Source organism: Bombus pyrosoma, linkage group LG16 (assembly GCF_014825855.1).
Source record: "Bombus pyrosoma isolate SC7728 linkage group LG16, ASM1482585v1, whole genome shotgun sequence".
Lineage (NCBI taxonomy): Eukaryota > Metazoa > Arthropoda > Insecta > Hymenoptera > Apidae > Bombus > Bombus pyrosoma.
In genome coordinates this window covers 5,042,465-5,061,663 of record NC_057785.1, presented here as the reverse complement: position 1 = coordinate 5,061,663, position 19,199 = coordinate 5,042,465, and the positions used below count along the sequence as shown (strand labels likewise).

The 19,199-nt window shown below is 32.0% G+C and overlaps 1 protein-coding gene across 10 annotated transcripts in view; it reads right to left on the bottom strand.

Moving 5' to 3' along the window:
* The window catches only part of LOC122576615 (PDF receptor), a 70,485-nt gene that overhangs the window by 41,933 nt on the left and 9,353 nt on the right, over positions 1 to 19,199 (bottom strand). For 8 of the 10 annotated variants that reach the window (XR_006319817.1, XR_006319818.1, XR_006319813.1 and 5 more), the window contains exon 1: positions 15,067 to 15,211. The exons of 1 other annotated variant lie outside the window; for it this stretch is intronic. The gene's annotated coding sequence lies outside the window, so the exon portion shown is untranslated. Of the gene's footprint in view, positions 1 to 2,891; positions 2,915 to 15,066; positions 15,212 to 19,199 lie in introns of those variants that run through there. One more of the 10 variants, XM_043747200.1, reaches the window with a different exon arrangement.

Sequence of the window (19,199 nt, the reverse complement as noted above, 5' to 3'; positions counted from 1 at the left end):
TGGCGTGGCAGCACGATGTTCCAGTGAAATAGGTCAAGCAAAAGACCAACACGTATCTCTAGAACGAATTCAGCAATGGTTGAAATGACTCCCTTGAAAATTTCTCGCGAATTTTAACTTTAAAATCTTTTTCTTTCGAGTGAAATTGATTCTGTTTTACAGTCTTTGCTCGACGACTGCTCTATAATTACATATATCAATATACCTTTTTACGTAGGAATTACTAAGAAATAAATAATAACAGGTAAAAGGAAATTTATTTGTTTTTCTCTGCGTAAATATTTTGCCATTCAATTAATTAGAAGTCTTTACTAAAATCAAATAAAATTCTATTATACTAATGTAACCAAAAATCTTGTATTTCTTCCACTAACAATTTTCCTATTCACTAAAGTAATAAATATTCTTGTTTTCTCTCTCCTTACTACTATAAGGAAAGATCTTTTCTCTCATTAATATCCACACACCCGCAAATATAATAAAAAGAACTTCCCTCATTTCTTCATCAATATACATAGTCATATTTTCTATCCTAACCTAAAAACCAAATGCTATAATGCTAACACCATGCTATAATGTGTAACCAGATGCACACTTTCAAACGGTTCTCATCTCTCCCTGTATCTCCCTGTCTCTCCCCGTCTCTCCCTCGAGGCAATTGAGTTATCAATCGTACCAAGAAAGTTACGAGGTACAGATACGTCCTAGGATCACGTTGATTCCTCTTATGCTGTTTAAGCGAGTTTCATGAGCCGTTGAACTGTGCAAAACCAGCTAGAACACGACTGCTTTGAAATTCATTACTATGTAAGAAACAAAGGTGACGATAACTACCTGATGAAATTCTCGCAGAAATCGTTTCTGCTGAAATTAGAGCATACAGTACGTGATTTGGTGGAATACTTTGAGAGTTTGTAAACACATTGAAGACGTCCTTTGAGGATTCCTTAAGAGAAACTTCAAAGATAGTGATTTTTGGAAATGTTTATGAGAAAGGAACGTTTGTTTAATTTTGTTAAGAATGGAAATAAGAAGAAGGGTATTAGAGCGATTGTGTGTCCGTTCAGAGCCCTTTCTGTTATTTATTTTCACGGTTATATCATAAAAGATTATTCATAATTAGACAGCAATTAATCTTTTTACGATATACAAACTTTTATTATCGTCTAAAGAAACCTTTCTATTCTATAGTTGCACAAAAGATATCTCAATCATCTGAAATATTGTTCTGAAATCTAAAGAATCCTCAGACAAGAAAATAATACACGAAGAAATACTTTGTAGTGTAAGGAATTTTCTTACAATTCACACACATATAAGGAACCTTTGTACAAACTAAAATACCTCTCTTGAAATATTCACCAAACTATTCTCATAAAATATAGAGAACTGTATACGAATAGAAGACGGGAAATCTAACGTAAAAAATCTTATCACACTCCAAGAAATCCTCCTAATCTAAAAATCTTTCTCTCTGCAGAAAGTATCAAAGATCTCTTAGTACAAAAACTCTTCTCGCGGCCCAAAGAATTGTCTAAAAAAAAGTCTTTAAAAAAGACCTCTTTACATAATATTAAATGATATTAATCCTGAAATATTCCCCTAGAATCTGAAAAATCTCCCTGTAAACTCCCTTTAAGCTAAGGAATTCCTCTGTATTTCTCTTTGCTAATCCACCACCAAACTTTCATGGTTAAAACAGTCCTCCAAATAGGGGGAAGTATCGCGATAAGGAAACAGGGGATTCTCTTCAATTAAGAAAGTTTGCTCCATTGAAAACGATAGGATCCATCAACTAAAAGGGAATCTCAATTGCCACTGCTTGATTCGCGGCTCCGCATCAGAACTTCACGTTGAAATGGGACAATCGATTGCGAGGAGAATGGTCGTGGTTGGCAAGGACAACTGGTTTTTATAGGTCAGAAATCTCACTGTACGTTAGCCGGCATCAGCTGGCTGGAAAAGTGAAAGAAGCACTTCTTTCTCGCCGGAGGAAGCTCAGCACAGAAATAGAAACCGCCTCAACATCCTCTGGTTATATTTATACCATTCAATTCTTACTTCTTCTATTTTTCATCAGGGTTTCGCAACAATCGTCAGCTGAAAAACGATTCATAAAGAGGATGATGAACCATAGTGCAAGGAACTCGTCGGAGCGTTCTTTTGATATTATGCAAATGGTATTAAAACATTGAAAACATCGTGATCGCGTTGAAAACTAGGAAGAATAGGAACCATGTTCGGTCTGAATCTTTATTTTAATCACAAATTTCAACTATTGAAGCGAATTATTGAAATAATTTATTAATATAATTATTGGAAGTTATTGTTAAAATTGAACATTTCATTTAAATTGTGTATATGATATTTTGATGATGTTTATATTAAGCACGGTGCATTGGCATTATGATAATGTAACTGACGCGACACTAACGCCAAATGTGTCACTTGGCGTGACAATATGCACATCTATTCATTTATTTGTTCATATATTCATCTATTCTATTTTTCTAATGCTGGTTATTAATGATTTATAATGATTATTTCTTTATTACTTTTATTTATTATTCATAGGATATTCTGTTAATTCTAAATTATATTTTGTTGATTTTTGAAGTAAAATCTCTACGTAAATGAATTCGAGGTTATAAAGCTGTCACAGTGCTCACAACGTTTCACATTTTTATCTTTAATAAATCGTATCAGCATGATTAATAACCATACAGAGTGAAAAATTATTAAACGGATGATCCATCACGAAACTGCAATTCCAATTACACGTGCTCCATTCTCATGCATATAAAACGGTTACACAACGAGGAACAATCGTTTCACATACTGCATCGTTCACTATACAACAGTGAGCGTTTTCGTTTGTCAAAATGACATACCATTGTATCCTTGTCAGGGTCGTCGCTTGGAAATTATTACTGTCTCACGTGTAGATGATCTTCACGAAGACAGGTTGAATACATTCCTTTCTTGAACTAGCGTTCAGAACAGTGTGTTTCATTCGTCTCACGAAACGTAAAAAAAGACGCAATATTCTGTCTTCTTTAAATGATTAATGAATTGCAGCAAATTTATGAAAATTTATATTCCTTTTTAATAACATGAAAGAAATAAAGCATATTCTTCGTTTACAAATATTAGGATAAATTTATGTATGAGCGTGACAAAACTTGCTAAACCTAACCCAAATCTAACTTAACCAAAGTAAAACTTGACAAGCAATAAAATTTGATTTTGACCAAAATAATTCCTAATTACCAGAAATAATGCATACGTTCTTTCAGGTAATTCCAAATAATAAATAATTTCTAACTGATAAAGAAATTCTATCTACATAAGAACATAAAAGAATATGGCAATATGGCAAAATATGAAAATATAATATAAACGAAATTGATAAATAGGGAGCAACGTTTACCTAAGAAGCCAATATAGTTTCAAATTCCACGCTAATTAGCAAGCAAGGTCTAAGATATACTCTGCTCGTAATCTAACATCTTCTAAGCCTAACAGCATCTTCATCATCCTGCTTAATTGCAGCACTGCACATTAGTTCGCATTATCGAGCATGGTAATTGCCTTTATGAACATGCAACACGGATTTCGAAGTTGAAAATTCCATAGGGAATTCCAGCTTCGAAGCAACATGCCAGAGGTCAGATATTGCGTTTACTTAATCCAATGACCCACGTATGTAAAAGGAAACGCGAATCTACAATGAGAAAGATAGCGCATGTGAGAGGGTTCTTCTTGCGTGTTTATTTTTAAAATTTTTTAATCTCCTGACATTTTCAGAATTTTCTAACTTCTTGAAACTATCATCATTTAATCTGAGAGAAAGCTAGTGTAATTTAATCACGAAGGAAATCATGAATTTAAATCTGCATTTTATAGTTTGAGTAGTACGACATTGATAAATGATTCTGTGGCGACTATTTCGCTTACAGTTTTAATAAAAAATCACTTTTCTCAGACATAATATTCGAAATCTCCAAAATCTGCCCCCATCCTCAAAAAATATTTAAAGACTCCAATAAAGAACTAAAATTTTTTTCATATACAGTGTATGTCTGCAATTAATTATTGATACAAAAATTATCAAGCATTGAAGAAACTTATCACTTATCACTAAATGGTTAAAGTTTGTATTGGGAAATGTGGACGGAGCGACAACTAAAGAAAAATGATTTTCAATTTAAGGAGATTAGAGGAGCGCATCTGGCGCAGTAGATGCACAACTTTGTATGCCAGTCAACAGCAGACCGAAACGGTGATTAATTAACGCGTAACAAAACAGTATTCAATCAAAGTATCATCCAAGAATTAAAGAGGATCACATTAGCCCGCAAACTGAACCATTACGTGGATTACACAGAAATAATATTGTATTGTGATCCAATAAAATAATTAAAATTATAAACATTGAAGTTAACTCAACTACACATATATAGGTGTACCATAAAATAATTAATATCTCTTCTCTATTCCAATTAGAATTAAGGAAGCAAGATAATTTATCCAATATTTCATTAATTTTTTACTTATTAGTATTTTTGAAAAATCCCTACAATATTTAAAAGGTCAAGGCTACAAAAATAATTGTTGCAAGGTATCTCTATATTAATTTAATCAATGCTTTTATGTTAGAGGATATCTATTCAAAAGATTTGTAATTGAATTAATATTCTTATCAATAAAATGAAACAAATATAACAATAACTGCTTTGTATAATATAATTATTTCTATTTTTGTGTCCGTATTATTACTGTATACATGTAATAAGAATTATTTAGAATAATTTTTATTCTATGTTCTAAAGATATGTAAAAATAACCTATAATTTAATTTTATTTATTATTAACCATACTTTAATAATCATATCTTATATTTTAATCATAATTCATTTAAAACAGAATTATAAAATAATTAAATGAACACGAAAACGCAAATAATTACATTTCTTGGCAAGGATAGTGTATTTTGCAACTGATATAATTGTTTCTCCGCTTTTGTAATGAAGATCTCGCGTCAAAAGTTGAAGGCCCATTAACCCAACTGAAAAGGGATCCTGCGAGGAAACAAGTTTCGTCTCTTTTACATCAACAAAATGTAACTCCAGTTAACTACTACTTCTGTTCATCCTTGTCATTTCTCATTCAGATCTCTTTGCTTAAAAGTTCCTTCGGGGCACCCTTTGATAGAAATAAAATAGATCCAAGCAGAAATGTCAAAGAAACCTCATTTATTCCAGTTTCTTTCGTAAAAAGTCATCAGGTCGAGCAAGAATAATCATAGAGGCGAGTGACTCGGAGCGTTGAGGGATGCTCGATCCAATTTCTGATTTAGGATTAAAAAAAAAGGATACGGAAGCCTTTTCACTAGTTAGAAACTGGCATATGAAATAATTTCATGTAGTTGGTTGTGCGACTGTTAGAAGTTTTAACGAGACACCTCTCGAAAGTCGAAGCTTAATCTGACAAAAGGTACTTTAACCTCAAAAGCTTCGGATTAGGAAAGCGTTTAATGCTTAAGACATCATAGTTTTAATGGACCGTGCATTTGGATTTTCAATATTAAGAATCTTATGTTTAGGTTAGAACATGTTTATCGATATTGATTCAAGTTTTGATTATGTGTTTACAGGTTAGGTTTTTATTGTTTAAGTGCTTCATAGATCTGTCTTTTCAATGTTAAGAATTTTTATTTTGCAAGTTAAGATTTACTTGTTGGTGTTAACCAAACATTTAAAGTTATATAATTTTTGTTGTTTTAGTGCTTCGTGGACTTGTCTTTGCAATATTGACAGATTTTAGGTTAGGATATTATTTAATGATAGTACGTGGACTTTTAATTTAGTTAGGCTTTCAAGGTTTAAATGTCTCGTGCTCCTGTTTTTCTAATTTTAAAAGCTTTTACTTTAAGTTAGGATATTTTTGTTTATATTAGGTAAATTTTTTTTAAGATTTTAGCTAAATCTTTTCAAAATTAAATTAGATTTCTATTGTTTAAAATATGTGATTTGTGTGATGTTCAATTAAAAATATGATGCAACAAGTATCTATATAGAAACTGGAATCTTCTTTCATTTTCTAAGAAAATTATTTTCATCGCAACCGTGTTATTATTTTCCCGGAATATAAAAACCACGCAGAAAAAAATAGGCACGAAATTGATTTGCGGTTTATAGGAGAGAATCTTTATGGGGATTATTGAGGAGCTTTGAAGTCTATCGTTCATGACGATATTTCTACTTTGTGGAATGACATGAAAGAACGAGTTTAAAATGCATATTGAAATATGAATCATAGATATAAAGTAGGAATGGCATTCATTCATGGTTTAATCGTGGAAAACGACAGAAATATTTAAAAATAAGTTTGACTGCTTAAAATAATTTAATATTTAAGAATGGCACTACTTGTTTCGCTTGAGAAATCAAACGATCTGGATGTACAAAGAGCTTTCTGAATAAAAGAGCAGATTCACAAGGTTGGACGATTGTGTATTAACTTTTCAAAAATTGTAAGCTTCCTGTTATCGTATGTTAGCTTTGGAAAAGGACCGGCTTTTTGTTACTGAGCATCGGCTTTCAAAACTTTAATCTCTTTGTTATTACGTATTAACTTAAAAAAATATAGCTTTTAAAATCAAAAGCTACTTAAAAGAAATGGGCATCAAAAATTTAAAAATGTTTTATCCAATTGTAATACTATATTATACTACGTATATCATTGCAAAGCCTTTTATTCGTAATTTCCTTTTATATTAAATAAAAAGCAAATTGTATATAAAAAAGTATACGAATAATTTAAGAACTAAGCACGAAATATTGAAATGACTCTCTCTCTCTCTCTCTTTATTAAATTTAGTATAAGATTATAATTAGTACATATTCATTCACTTATACAATCTTTATTCTTTAATCGTTTGTATTTTCCATTATTACATCAATACTATTATAATAATGTGAAAATTATCCATCCTATTGCTTTCACCAGTGAAAAATGAAGAACGGGAAAAGCTTATTATAGAAATAAATTGTCAAACACATTTATAACTTTTTTCCCCTTCTAATTTAACCTAAATCTAATATTCCTATCCGATGCAAACCTAATTTTCTACTTCATCTGATTCAACCCAAAACTAATCTTTCCTTTTCAATATAACTCGAACATTCTTTTCTTTGTAACTTAAGCCAAAACTAACCTTTTCTTCTCAATATAATCCAAACCTAACCTCTTTTTCTTTTTCGAGTATTTTTAGGTGAGAAATATGAAATATGAGTGAATTAGAAAGAAATATTCGTCGACTAATTCATTGTCCTTCAGCAACCATTAACGTACTGTATTCCTAATATAAAATGAATACTTTCCCAAACAACATTTCTGTATATGAGCTTCTCATTATTTCATTATCTTGATGCATAGAATCACGCCTCATAAACATCGCCCACTTGGTGTTAGTGCTTCGCATAGTTCAGTGTGTTTTGCTATGTTCGATTGAAACCTTTTTGCTATAGGTCACAGGTAATACGATAGATCGAGAAACGATCGTCATCGAGCGATTTAATTCTACACTTAACTCAACCTAAACATTTGCTTTCGTTATAATTGCGTGTTTCAAATTGATCACTCGATTGGATAAACAGGATTCGTTTAATTATGCATCATCTCTCGATAGTAACGATCATGATACGTGAGAACGCAATCGTAAATCGTCAGACCTAAAGCGTTTCGTTCTCGTTGATTTGCCTCGTGGCAAATTTTAATCTACGGAGTGACCCATGAGAATTTCATTTCTAGATTTATCTTACATCTAGAAATAGGTTGCCGTTATTAAAATGGAAATTATTTGGTTACCGAGAATTCTTTTACATAAATTTATTCTACTCTGTGAATAATTTGTTCACATGAGAAGACAAATAAAGAGGAAAAAAGCAAAAAGCGCATAGAAAATTATTCTTTCGTGTAGTGAAGTTCTTTCTTTTTGGTGGAAAAGAAAGCTAAAGATTGATTTAGAAAAATTGGATTCTTGAGTTGAAAAATAGAATTTTCTTATAGATCAGATTTTTTACGAATTTATATGAAATTCAAGGAATAGCAGAAACATAGTTTCAATTTGCTTCAAATTGAAACAAAATATTAATTTACCCAAACAAAATTCCACTCTAAGAGAAAACAATAAAAAAATATACAGAATCTATCTTCTAGGGCCAAAATTGAATTTTGATAACTTGCCAAGGACCAATAAAACGAAAAGATTGAAAATAGGAAGCAGGAAACAGAACTGGAAAGTTAATCGATGTGCCAAACACATTAATTCCAAACCATTTCCAACTACTAACGAATCAGTAACTGCCTCCTACGCGTGTTGCATCGAATTCTCTCGCGTCGAGAACGAAACCGATCGTCAGCTATCGAGTACCTCTTATTCTGCAAACAAAAATTGCACCAATAAAATCCAACGATTTCCATTAGTACCTTCAAGACTAAGAGCAGCATCGTTCCAAAAACAGAAACTACAATATCATAGAAAAATTGCAGGGAGTTGGGTTGGCAACTAAGTGATTGCGGATTTTGTCATTAGATGGTATTGATGAAGATAATATTTGCATGAAGAAAAACAGCACCGTCACAGAAAAAAATCAACTACACTTAAGGAGTTTAAAAAAGTGTAAAAAATAACAGTATAATTTCGAAAGTGGTATATTTGACATAACCTAAAAACTCACAAATGAAACAAACCTACGCACAAAATCCACAAAAATATAAACTTGCATAGAACTTCGTAGTTTACTCGTTATAGTATGTTCATTAAAAAGTTTCTATAAATGATTGAGATGTTCCCATGAACAAATTGCTCCACGTAACAATCCAGGTGAAAGGGGAGACCAAGCGTGCGGTTCCGCGCTTCTTCTAAAATCTGCCCGCTAATTACCGCAGTATCGCGCGCCCATTGTTCACGAAAGCCTCGGTTACGAGCCCATCCGACTATCGAGCCTTGACCTGGATGAACGCTTAACGATTGGAACCAGCCTGATTCAAGATCCCCTGAGATTTTGACGAAATTCTCCTCTGGACAATGATTTGAGAATTTAATGAGGAAAGGAGATTGGATTTTGTTTGACAGGACAGAGCAATTTAAATTGAATTAGACTGGGATAATCAACTTCGAGATTAATAAATAATTGTGTTTTGCTTTGGATTGGTTAGTATTTACGTTTTGTGGTTGTGCTTTGTTAGAAGGTTTTATTGGCCTCGGAATTTTGAAACTATTTTATGGACTCCTTCAGCATTCTGCTGGATATTAACATTGCAATATTTTGGAGTGAATTATTGGGGTAAAGGCCGGAATAAATAGATAATCATATTTTGATTTACACAGATTTCAATTGGTTTGTTAAAAAGTTTTACTACCTTTGGAATGTTTGGGTAATATTAATATTGGTGAATATTAGCATTCACCATTAAATTAGATTAAATTAGATTGGATTGAATTTTGGAATGAATAGATTTATCATATTTGACTTTTATTTAATTTTGAATTAAGATTTAAAAGAATTTTCATAATCTTGGAATTTTACAACTATTTCAGTAACTTTTTCAGTAATCTGATCAAATTAGTATGGGTACTGTAGCGTGTTATGAAAATGTTAAATTATATAAGAAATATTAATTCTATATTATATAATATAGAAGGTGTCCCACGCAATTAAATCAAACTGCATCTCTGAAATGTCAAAGATGAAAAAGAACGATGAAAAAGAATATGAGGATAGAATAAAATGACAAAGAATGGTATACCATCGGAAGTTAACATTGTGCTTTTTTATGAATATAAAAGGTGTAACTACTGCTTCATTTTTTAGAAGCAACCTTATACTGTCGAATGTAGATATTACGTAATTGACTTTTTTAAATATAATTGTCACATTTTCTCCCATCTCCAACAATTCTTTTTTTTTTTTTTGTGAGAAGGTAATTTAAGAAGCAATTTAAATGAGAAAGAATATATCATGTGTAACGCGTAAGAAAATGTCGGTCTACCTGTTGATATGCAAAGTGCTCGCGAATTTTCAAATTCGGTAGTCTGAAACTACTGTGTGGCCTACTCTATACGCGTTTGAATCGTGAGAAATGGATTCGGTTCGAGCTATCTTTTATTCTGCGGACGTCATGAGACGGCAGATTACGCCGTAATCATACAGAGAGTGGTAAATGGTAAAATAGGCATTTGTAGTATTGGCATTAGCTAGTAGCGCCATCACCTGTCCTGCCGCTTGCAGCTTATAGCTCTGCACGACCACGGTCTTACGCGGATTTCTACGATTAAGTCCTTTGTCAGCCGAATTTTCAAAATCGTTTACTTCCGTGAAAAATGACCCTCATCTTCTTTAACTTTGGCGACCTAAAATACCGCCAAAATGACAGATTCAGATGAAAGGTTTCGCAATCTGAATACTATACTTCAGATAGGTGGCGTTTTGTTCCGCAATCTTTCTCAAGGTTCCTTTGAATATTCTATCCTTCCAGAACCTCTCAGATTCTTTGGACCCTTCATGTTCTTTAAAAATCGAAACGAATTTTCCCAATAATAGTGATAAGGCTACTAGCCATAAAAGTTCCATTGGGTGTAATAGCAGTATATCCATGCCAATAGCTCGTCGATGTAGTTAACATGGTCCAGTGACCACTATGATGCCAGAGGCACCCAGAATCGAGGAAGCCAGGAGGAAATTTATGCAACACTGGTTGCATATCGAAAGGATGAAATTATAGCGACGACCTAGTGACTGTTGCGTAGGCAGATAGTGGCGTATTGCATGCTAAACGAGAAATCACAGTCCTACAGACCTCTACAATCACAGCTCTTCTCATTCTAGGTTCGCTAACCCTCAAGGTCGAAGAACGTTGCAACGTTCCTGACGAGTTACCAACCACTGTTCGCTACAGTTACCGATTTTCAACTATTCCAACAATTGTGTTTCCGGAATCGGATGAGAGATTCTAATTTTACCACGTGTCAGAATAGAAATACTTTTTCTCGTTCATTCTTCGTGAAAATTTTAATTTCATCGCTTGATGAAATGGAATGGATATACTTTTTCCTCTTCATTCTTTATTTAAATGTAATTCTAGCACGTGGATAGAATATTCCGGAGAATCATAATTTCGTGAAATAATAATAAAACCAGGAAAAGACAGTAACTTTTTAATACAAATAGAGAACCTGATTTTTTGCTATTGATGAAATACCCTTGTGATAGAGTGTTAGACAAAAAATTCTAATTTTCAAATATACATGATTTCAGCTGTATTTTGTAGATAATAACAAATAAGATAAAAACGAGAAGATTGCAATTTTTTAATGTAAAATATTAAACGAACGAAATATTATAAAGTGATAAAGGAATAATAATATCTAACATTAAAATTAAAATAATGTTACAACTTGATATAATGAAGAAACCTAACCTTTACCTATTGATGAAACCTAACCTTTACCTATTGATGAAACTATCTTAATTCGTAATATTCCCCAAACTATTCTAATTTTGAGATATTTTTCATTTCAATTTCATTAGAAATAAAAGACATTTTAACCAATAACTATCGATATGAGAAAAAGTAACGTATCTCTGCTTATCTCTCCCGAGATCCTAAGCTCATAACACTATTCAATCTAAAGGAAAACTCGTATCATTTTCTTTCCTCGGTGCTCAAAACCCAATGGAAACAGGAAAAGATCCGATCCAATAAGCATCCAAGAGATGAATAAAGAGCAGAGTCACTCTGGTCGGAGACTTTTACTTCCAATTTCTTAGGCACATCACGTGCTCTCGTTTCATCTGCAATTCAAGATGTTCCTGACTGACCAAGGAAACAGATTATCCACTCGCCATGGAAAGACCGATAGACAATTTTAAGATATTTGCAGCACGACAAATATCGTTCAAAAGTAAGATACGCTAACTGAAACACAGAAATATATATGACATAAAATTAAAAAAAGTAAAAAGGTCGTACGTTTAAGTGTTAGTATTAGATGAGATACGTGTGTTTGGGGTAGAAGTGTGCATGGATGTCCAGAAACAAAAGCTCTATATCCAAACAAAGCACGAGAATGAGAGAAATACGTAAACAATGTTTCCTGTGTGGTGGAGCCAAAAAATAAATAAACACATAAATATAGAATGCGTTGAACAAGGTTTTATCTCAAAGTCGGTGAGAGATAGAAAAATATAATGTAGAGGGAAAAGTTGAATGGTATAATAGCATCTATATTCATAGGTACTCGCTTAGTTTATTCTTTCTTCTTGGTATGTAACGATGCACCGGGAAATTGCACTCTTTTTTTTAATGGAACTCTATAATTTTTTTTATTCGTTTATTTAATTTCATTTATATGTTCGATGCATTCTTTAATACTCTACGAGAAAGTAGTAAATTATTTGAATCGAAAAATGTTTAGTTTAAAGGACATTCCAAAGATGGACAGGTACTCTAACTGCATAAGGAGAATAAGCGAAGGTTGGTCAGACAACACTCAGCGACTTGTTCTAATGAATCGCTTAGCATAATTGTGTTATTCTTATTATAATGATGCAGATGAAATTTAATTAGTTTCCAGTGAGAAATATATTCGACAATTAATTTTTACCTTGAAGCAATTAACAAATCATTTGTAAGTAAAATAAAGCGAACAAGAAATATTACAGGAGAAATATATTACTAGTTAATAGTAATAGTAACTAGTAGTAACTGGTTATTGTAGTAATAGTATATACTAGTACTTATGGTAGTATTATATTATAGTACTCTATTTTTAGTACTATACAATATATACTACATTACTATACTATAATACTACCGTTTGTATGCTACTACCTCGTATTAGTATATAGTATATACTAGTGCTTATGGTAGTAGCATATTATAGTACTCTATTTTTAGTATTGCACGATATGTAATACATTACTATACTATATTACTATCCTGTGTATGCTACTACATCGTATTACTATATAGTATATACTAGTACTTATGGTAGTAGCATATTATAGTACTCTATTTTTAGTATTGCACGATATGTAATACATTACTATACTATATTACTATCCTGTGTATGCTACTACATCGTATTACTATATAGTATATACTAGTACTTATGGTAGTAGCATATTATAGTACTCTATTTTTAGTATTGCACGATATGTAATACATTACTATCCTTTCTATGCTACTACCTCGTATTCCAACTCAACTATTTCTCCAGTCATTAAAGATATCATACATCTTCCACAGGATACAGAACAATGAAAGAATAATTTTACAGTGATTTCTCCGATATGTAATATTTCTCCACTCACAGAACGTTACTGATGTTGTACTATACTATTATAGAACAACGCAATAATAAAGCTTAATTAGATTTAGTGGCCAATAGGATAAAATATTTCTCGCGGAAAGGAAATAATTAGTAATGAGGGAAGGGACATCGAAGGGGTGGAGAAATGTCGAGAGAGTCGCGGATAATTGGAAATCGCGAGCATGTGTATTAACGTGGTACACACGTGAATAATTACGCGTCGACGAATCGTCGATGAAACTGGAAACTGCACTTTCAACGATATTGCATCTGCACAGGTCATTCCTTCCACTGGCGTCGATAAATAGAAGAACGTGGATGCCGTGGAATATCGTTTTTCAGTTAATGAGACGGAAGCAGTGGAAGGTGAAGCGATCAGCATCGTTTCTGCAGTTGCTAACAGCCTGGCTACAGTGATTCTTTTCCTCGCCATTAAGAAAGGTGGAATATTTGAAAAAACTTGTAAAAGTTGATGGAATTATTTTTTAAAAAGACAAAATAAAAATCGGGAGATCAAGAACAATTTTTATAATTATAAAGACAAGAATGAAGTCTAATCTAGAGATCAATTACGATGAATTTAATGATTCTTGTAATTGCTAGATATGATAGAATACTTGAAAAGCCTTATGAAAACTGATATAGATTATGGAAGAAACTTTATCTAAGACTGAAGAATAAAATTTAATCCGAGATCAAGAACATCTTAATTACGTTTGGAGATCACCGTTTGAAACGATTTAACGATTCTTATAAACATTAGAAAAAGGTAGAAATACTTGCAAAGGTAAAAATTATTTACGAAGCAGAAGAGCGAAGCATATTTTACGGATCAACAGCTATATCAGATCTGAAGAGCACGCTATTAAATAATTTAACGGTAAAAGAATATGTTAAATAATTTTCAATCCAAGATTCTTCCGAGAAAAGATTTATAACAAGAAAATATGCAGAGAATTTTATGAATAAAAAGCTTTGAACTTATCTTCTCCTAGTCACTTTTGGAAGAATCAGCGAAAAGCTTGATCAAACACTCATGTACACCATTCTCAACTACAAAGACAAAAATTCTACTGACACTTTTTTGATATTAAAATTACAAAAAATTTCCTATTTCCAAATTCTATCAGTGATTACTTTAAACCACTTGAAATCAAACAATTAACATTTTATACTTGATAATAAATAATTTAAATTAAATAATTGAAACTAATTGTACAGGTATTTAAAATACCCTTACACAAATCATATTATATTTTACAAATTACTAATTGTATAAAATTTTAAAGTAAACATTCGCTTAAAGAATACTTGCAAAAGCACGTTTCACATGTAATGGAAGAATCAAAGTAAATAACATAACTACGATTAATTTCAGTAAATGGTATAACAATCAGCAATTATTGGACTGCGGATTTTTATGTATTCATAGAAAATGCAAAATCACATAGAGTGCATATTATTGCATATAGTATGAAGATATATATATAATCTATACATAAAAAATGTATAAACATTTCTATAATATTTGATACGTAAAGCAATTTTCTACAAACGTTCTATTTTTCTAATTATATTCTTAACAGTACTAACTTATCTAAAAATTCGCTATCTAATAATTATGATAAATTATAAACAAATAATATAAAAATAATAATACATTTCAAAATATTTGCAAGCCTCACCAGTGATACAATGCAAGGAATTAAAAGAGCCTTGAAGCGAAGACGAAATGCTCAGGATCACTGAGGAAAAGCAGTTCAAGTCTCACGGTGAGCTTGTGACCACGATAAGCGACGCGAACGTGACAAAGTACGCGCGGTAACTGTTCCGAACTGGCTAGAGACGCGTCTAGTCGCGCAAGGAATCGCACCTCAACCCCTCCACCATTTGTCCACAGAGTCGTTCGCGCCAGCGTGGATCCTTATTCGCGCGAACCAATTATACGCAACCACGAGGCTTGCGGTGACGTGAATCGTCCTGTGGCCAACAATGGACCTCCTGTTGGCTATTTAAGTCATTTCAAGTGAACTCTACCTGAAATGTTCAAGACGTTTAAATGATATTATTTTTGGTATCAGCGGCAAGTCACTTCCAAATTACGTTAGGTTAGAGATTAAATAGAGAGTAAATATTGTATATATCATATTTGGTAAATATCGTCTATTATAAATTACAGGAATTATTTGGTAAATAATTTCTATTTCTTTACAGAAGAATCTTTTGAAATTCCTTTTTAAGAAATTGTCTATTTACGTATTTAGGAAGTAAAGAGACTGCAAAACATAACAGCGTATATATTCTTTAAAAATGTTATATTTTATGGATTGTTGTGTATGAGGTGAACTGTAGAATTTAAGAAAAATTAAAGAACCTAACATAATAACAAGAGAGGGGCTGGATAAAATAAATGTGTAATAATAATAATGGCCTCAGAAGCTAACGTGACATTGCATAAATAAATAAAAGAAAAATAAAAAGAAACGACTTAAACCTCGTCGAAGAACCGAGTTCAACTTATCTTGGTTATAATTCCGGTTACGCAAACGCAAGGGCGCAAAAAGACAGGTAGGGTACATGTTAATTAAATGGATTGCCGATTACGAAACACGAAGGAGGAACAGATGTAGAAGGCCGTTAATTAATTCAGATAGTAGGACGAACAGTGTTGATCAGAGTGAATTTCCATTAATCCGAAAATACAATATCCTCGATTGGGTTGTTCACGTGTCTGGTGTCGACACTGTCGACCTCACGCGGCCCATAGAACACGTGACACACCATGGCCACGTGATAAAAGGGGGGAGGAACCTATTCTTTCTTCCTTTACAGTGAGAAGCGAGGCAGAAGCTCTTTCTTACCGCGTGGTTACGCTTTTAACAGCCTCGAACGTTTACATAATCGTTTATAGTAGGAAAATCCTTCTACCCTTTGCACAGAGAATTAACTATAGCTGTGGTTAACTGATTAAGGATGAAAGACATTCCTAAATTTAATTTAACTACGGTCGATCACAAAAATACTGGGACACCAATGTAATCTCACCTGAAAGTCACGTATTTTGAATATATATACAACCATCAACAAAAATACATTGCATCATATAATAATACTAATAATAATAATAGTCACCTATCCTCTAATTTTTAACACTGTTTTTATAAAAGAATATATTGCTCTTCTTTGGTTATTAACAGTTTCTCAAATTATTCCGTTGCAATATTAGATCTGCAAACTGAATGTTACGGACATTTGTACAATATACGGGGTGTTCGGCTACAGATGTAAAAAAATTTAAGGGGGATTCTTGAAGCTAAAATAAGATGAAAATCAAGAATAAAAGAATTGCGTTTTCGTTTCGAATCTTTGTTTTCTAGTTACAGACAATTAAATATCAGCCGAAATATCCCCATGCACGAGCAAACCTTCTTACAAGAATAAAAGTAGGTCAGCCTGAGCAACGAGGTGCACAGGGATCCTCAAATCGAACGATACATGGGCAGCAGTTTTTCCCCGTAAACGGTTTTTCAATTCTTCTCTGCTATTAATTGATTTTTTATGTGTGTATTTAATTGTGTATTCTGTCGGCCATTTTTGTATATTAAAAAATATTTCAAATTCGAATTCAATATGAAAAAATTGTTATTCGTATGAATAGCCCCTCGTCTTTTACGATAAACATGCCTTTAAGATATTACAATATAAAGCTTTTGCTAAACTGAGAAAAAGATTGCAAAATTCGAGGATCTGGGTTAAGCTGGTTTTTTCGATCTTGTTGTCGAGACTTACTAGTAAGAACGTACAATTACTATCTTTTTTATATTCAGATGGTTTCCAGTTCTTTGATAGATTAATAGAATTTCTTTGAAAATGTTGAAATTTGGGAATTTACATATAGTCTAATTGGACTACCGGTTGTTGCATTGGACATTTTGTGCTCATATTTATTTCAGGCAGAAAATTACTCAGCTTATTGAATATTTAGTTTGTTATTTACAAAAATTGAAAAAGATTGATTCATAAACAAGATTAATTTATGTATAAAAATAAAAAATGAAGTGAAATAAGGTGATTAAAAATACATTTTTATGTTCTCGAATTTTATTGAACGATCAAATCTCCAATTTTCTTAAGCGTCGTTTGATTGGTTATATTTTGTTAATAAAAAATTTAACGGCTCTAGAAATACATTCGGCTACAACAGAACACAGTATCACCTCTGGGCGATCTATTTTATTATTGAAATAAAAAAGATAGGAAGAACAGAGAATATATCGGAAAAACGATTGCTTTCACTGATCTCTTTTCCAAAAAGCAATCGCCGTGCAAGTTACAGCGAAATTTCTTTAAATCGGTACGACGTTTCGCCAATACTCTTGTACAGTGCTGTCCAAAAGCACGCTACCTTCTCCATGAAGCAAGCAACAAATAATTACATATATTATTTTATATGTTATAATTATAATAATGACATGTATTATTATTATTTACTTTGTATTTCGGAAATTATTTGATAATGTTACGACAAACAGTATTTAGAAGCATTAAGAAAGAAAAATTTCTATTTTATAAATTTATTAAAAAATACACATATATAAAAGGTGAGACAGTAAGAATGAACGCCTGAAATAACTCACCTCGACTCAAAAAATGTTTAGAATAAAATTTATTGTATTCGAGCGCCTAATATACTTCTCTTATGACGTGAGTGAAATTAAGCTTGGATGTAAACAAAGTTTTTGAAAATAAGAACTCTGATGGGGTAGAAAAGCGGTAAAATATTGGATAACCGTATCTCTATGTCCACTGAAGGTAAAAGCTTGAAATTTGGCATGACCTTCTCCTTTAAAATAAACAAACAGGTGTTTGTGTTTTTCGAAATTCAATCCCCAAAGAGTGTACAAAGGGTAATACACATAATGGTATAAAATGGACTAATGGCATGAAATATAAAATATACACGGTGCCATTTCAAAAATTCGAGGTGATCTGAACATCTCAAAAAATTAAACTATATTCACCTGATCAGGCATTTCAAATACAATAAATTTTATTTCGAACAGTTTTGTGATAAAGTCAATAACAAGTTATTCCTTTCTTACTAGTTCACCCTGTATATTTTTTATTATTATACAAATTATTCGAAAATAATTAAGTTGTACTTCAATAGGTATCAGAAACTTGCTTGCAATAATTTACGTGGAGAAAAGTTATTATCAAAAGTATCGTATAGCGAAGAAAGAAGTTTCCAAGAAGAATATATATTAAAGCAGGAATGGGATATAGGAGAAATAAGGATGAAGATAGGTAATATGAAGATGGAGAAGTGAGTGCAAGGATGAGGAATAATCAAGTGGAGAAGGTGGTAGACTGATGGTGGTTATGAAGTGAAGTAGTAAAGGGAATATAGTAATAATAATCAATGAAACTGGATAATTAAGGAAAGGAATTACTGGAAAAGGAAGGAAGGTGGAAGTATCCAAAGTAAGAAATACTTAAAGAAAATAATGCAAATGATATATTTGCGTGAGAAGTACCACTATATATATATTGTATAAATTTAAAAGTCAAATAAATTAGAAGTCATAGTACATATCGAAGCAATTTCGAAAATAATTTTTCTCTGTTATAGAAAATGTGCGAAATATATCCATACAATAAAGAAAAACAGTATATACCATAGAAAATTCCCAACGATAAAAAAAAAGCAGCACAAGTATCAATGAAAAACAAAAACTCGAATAGAAAAGAACCCAGTAAAAAGGAGGTCGTTGATGAAGAAAAAAGCAATATAAAAAATTGTACTAAAAATGAAATT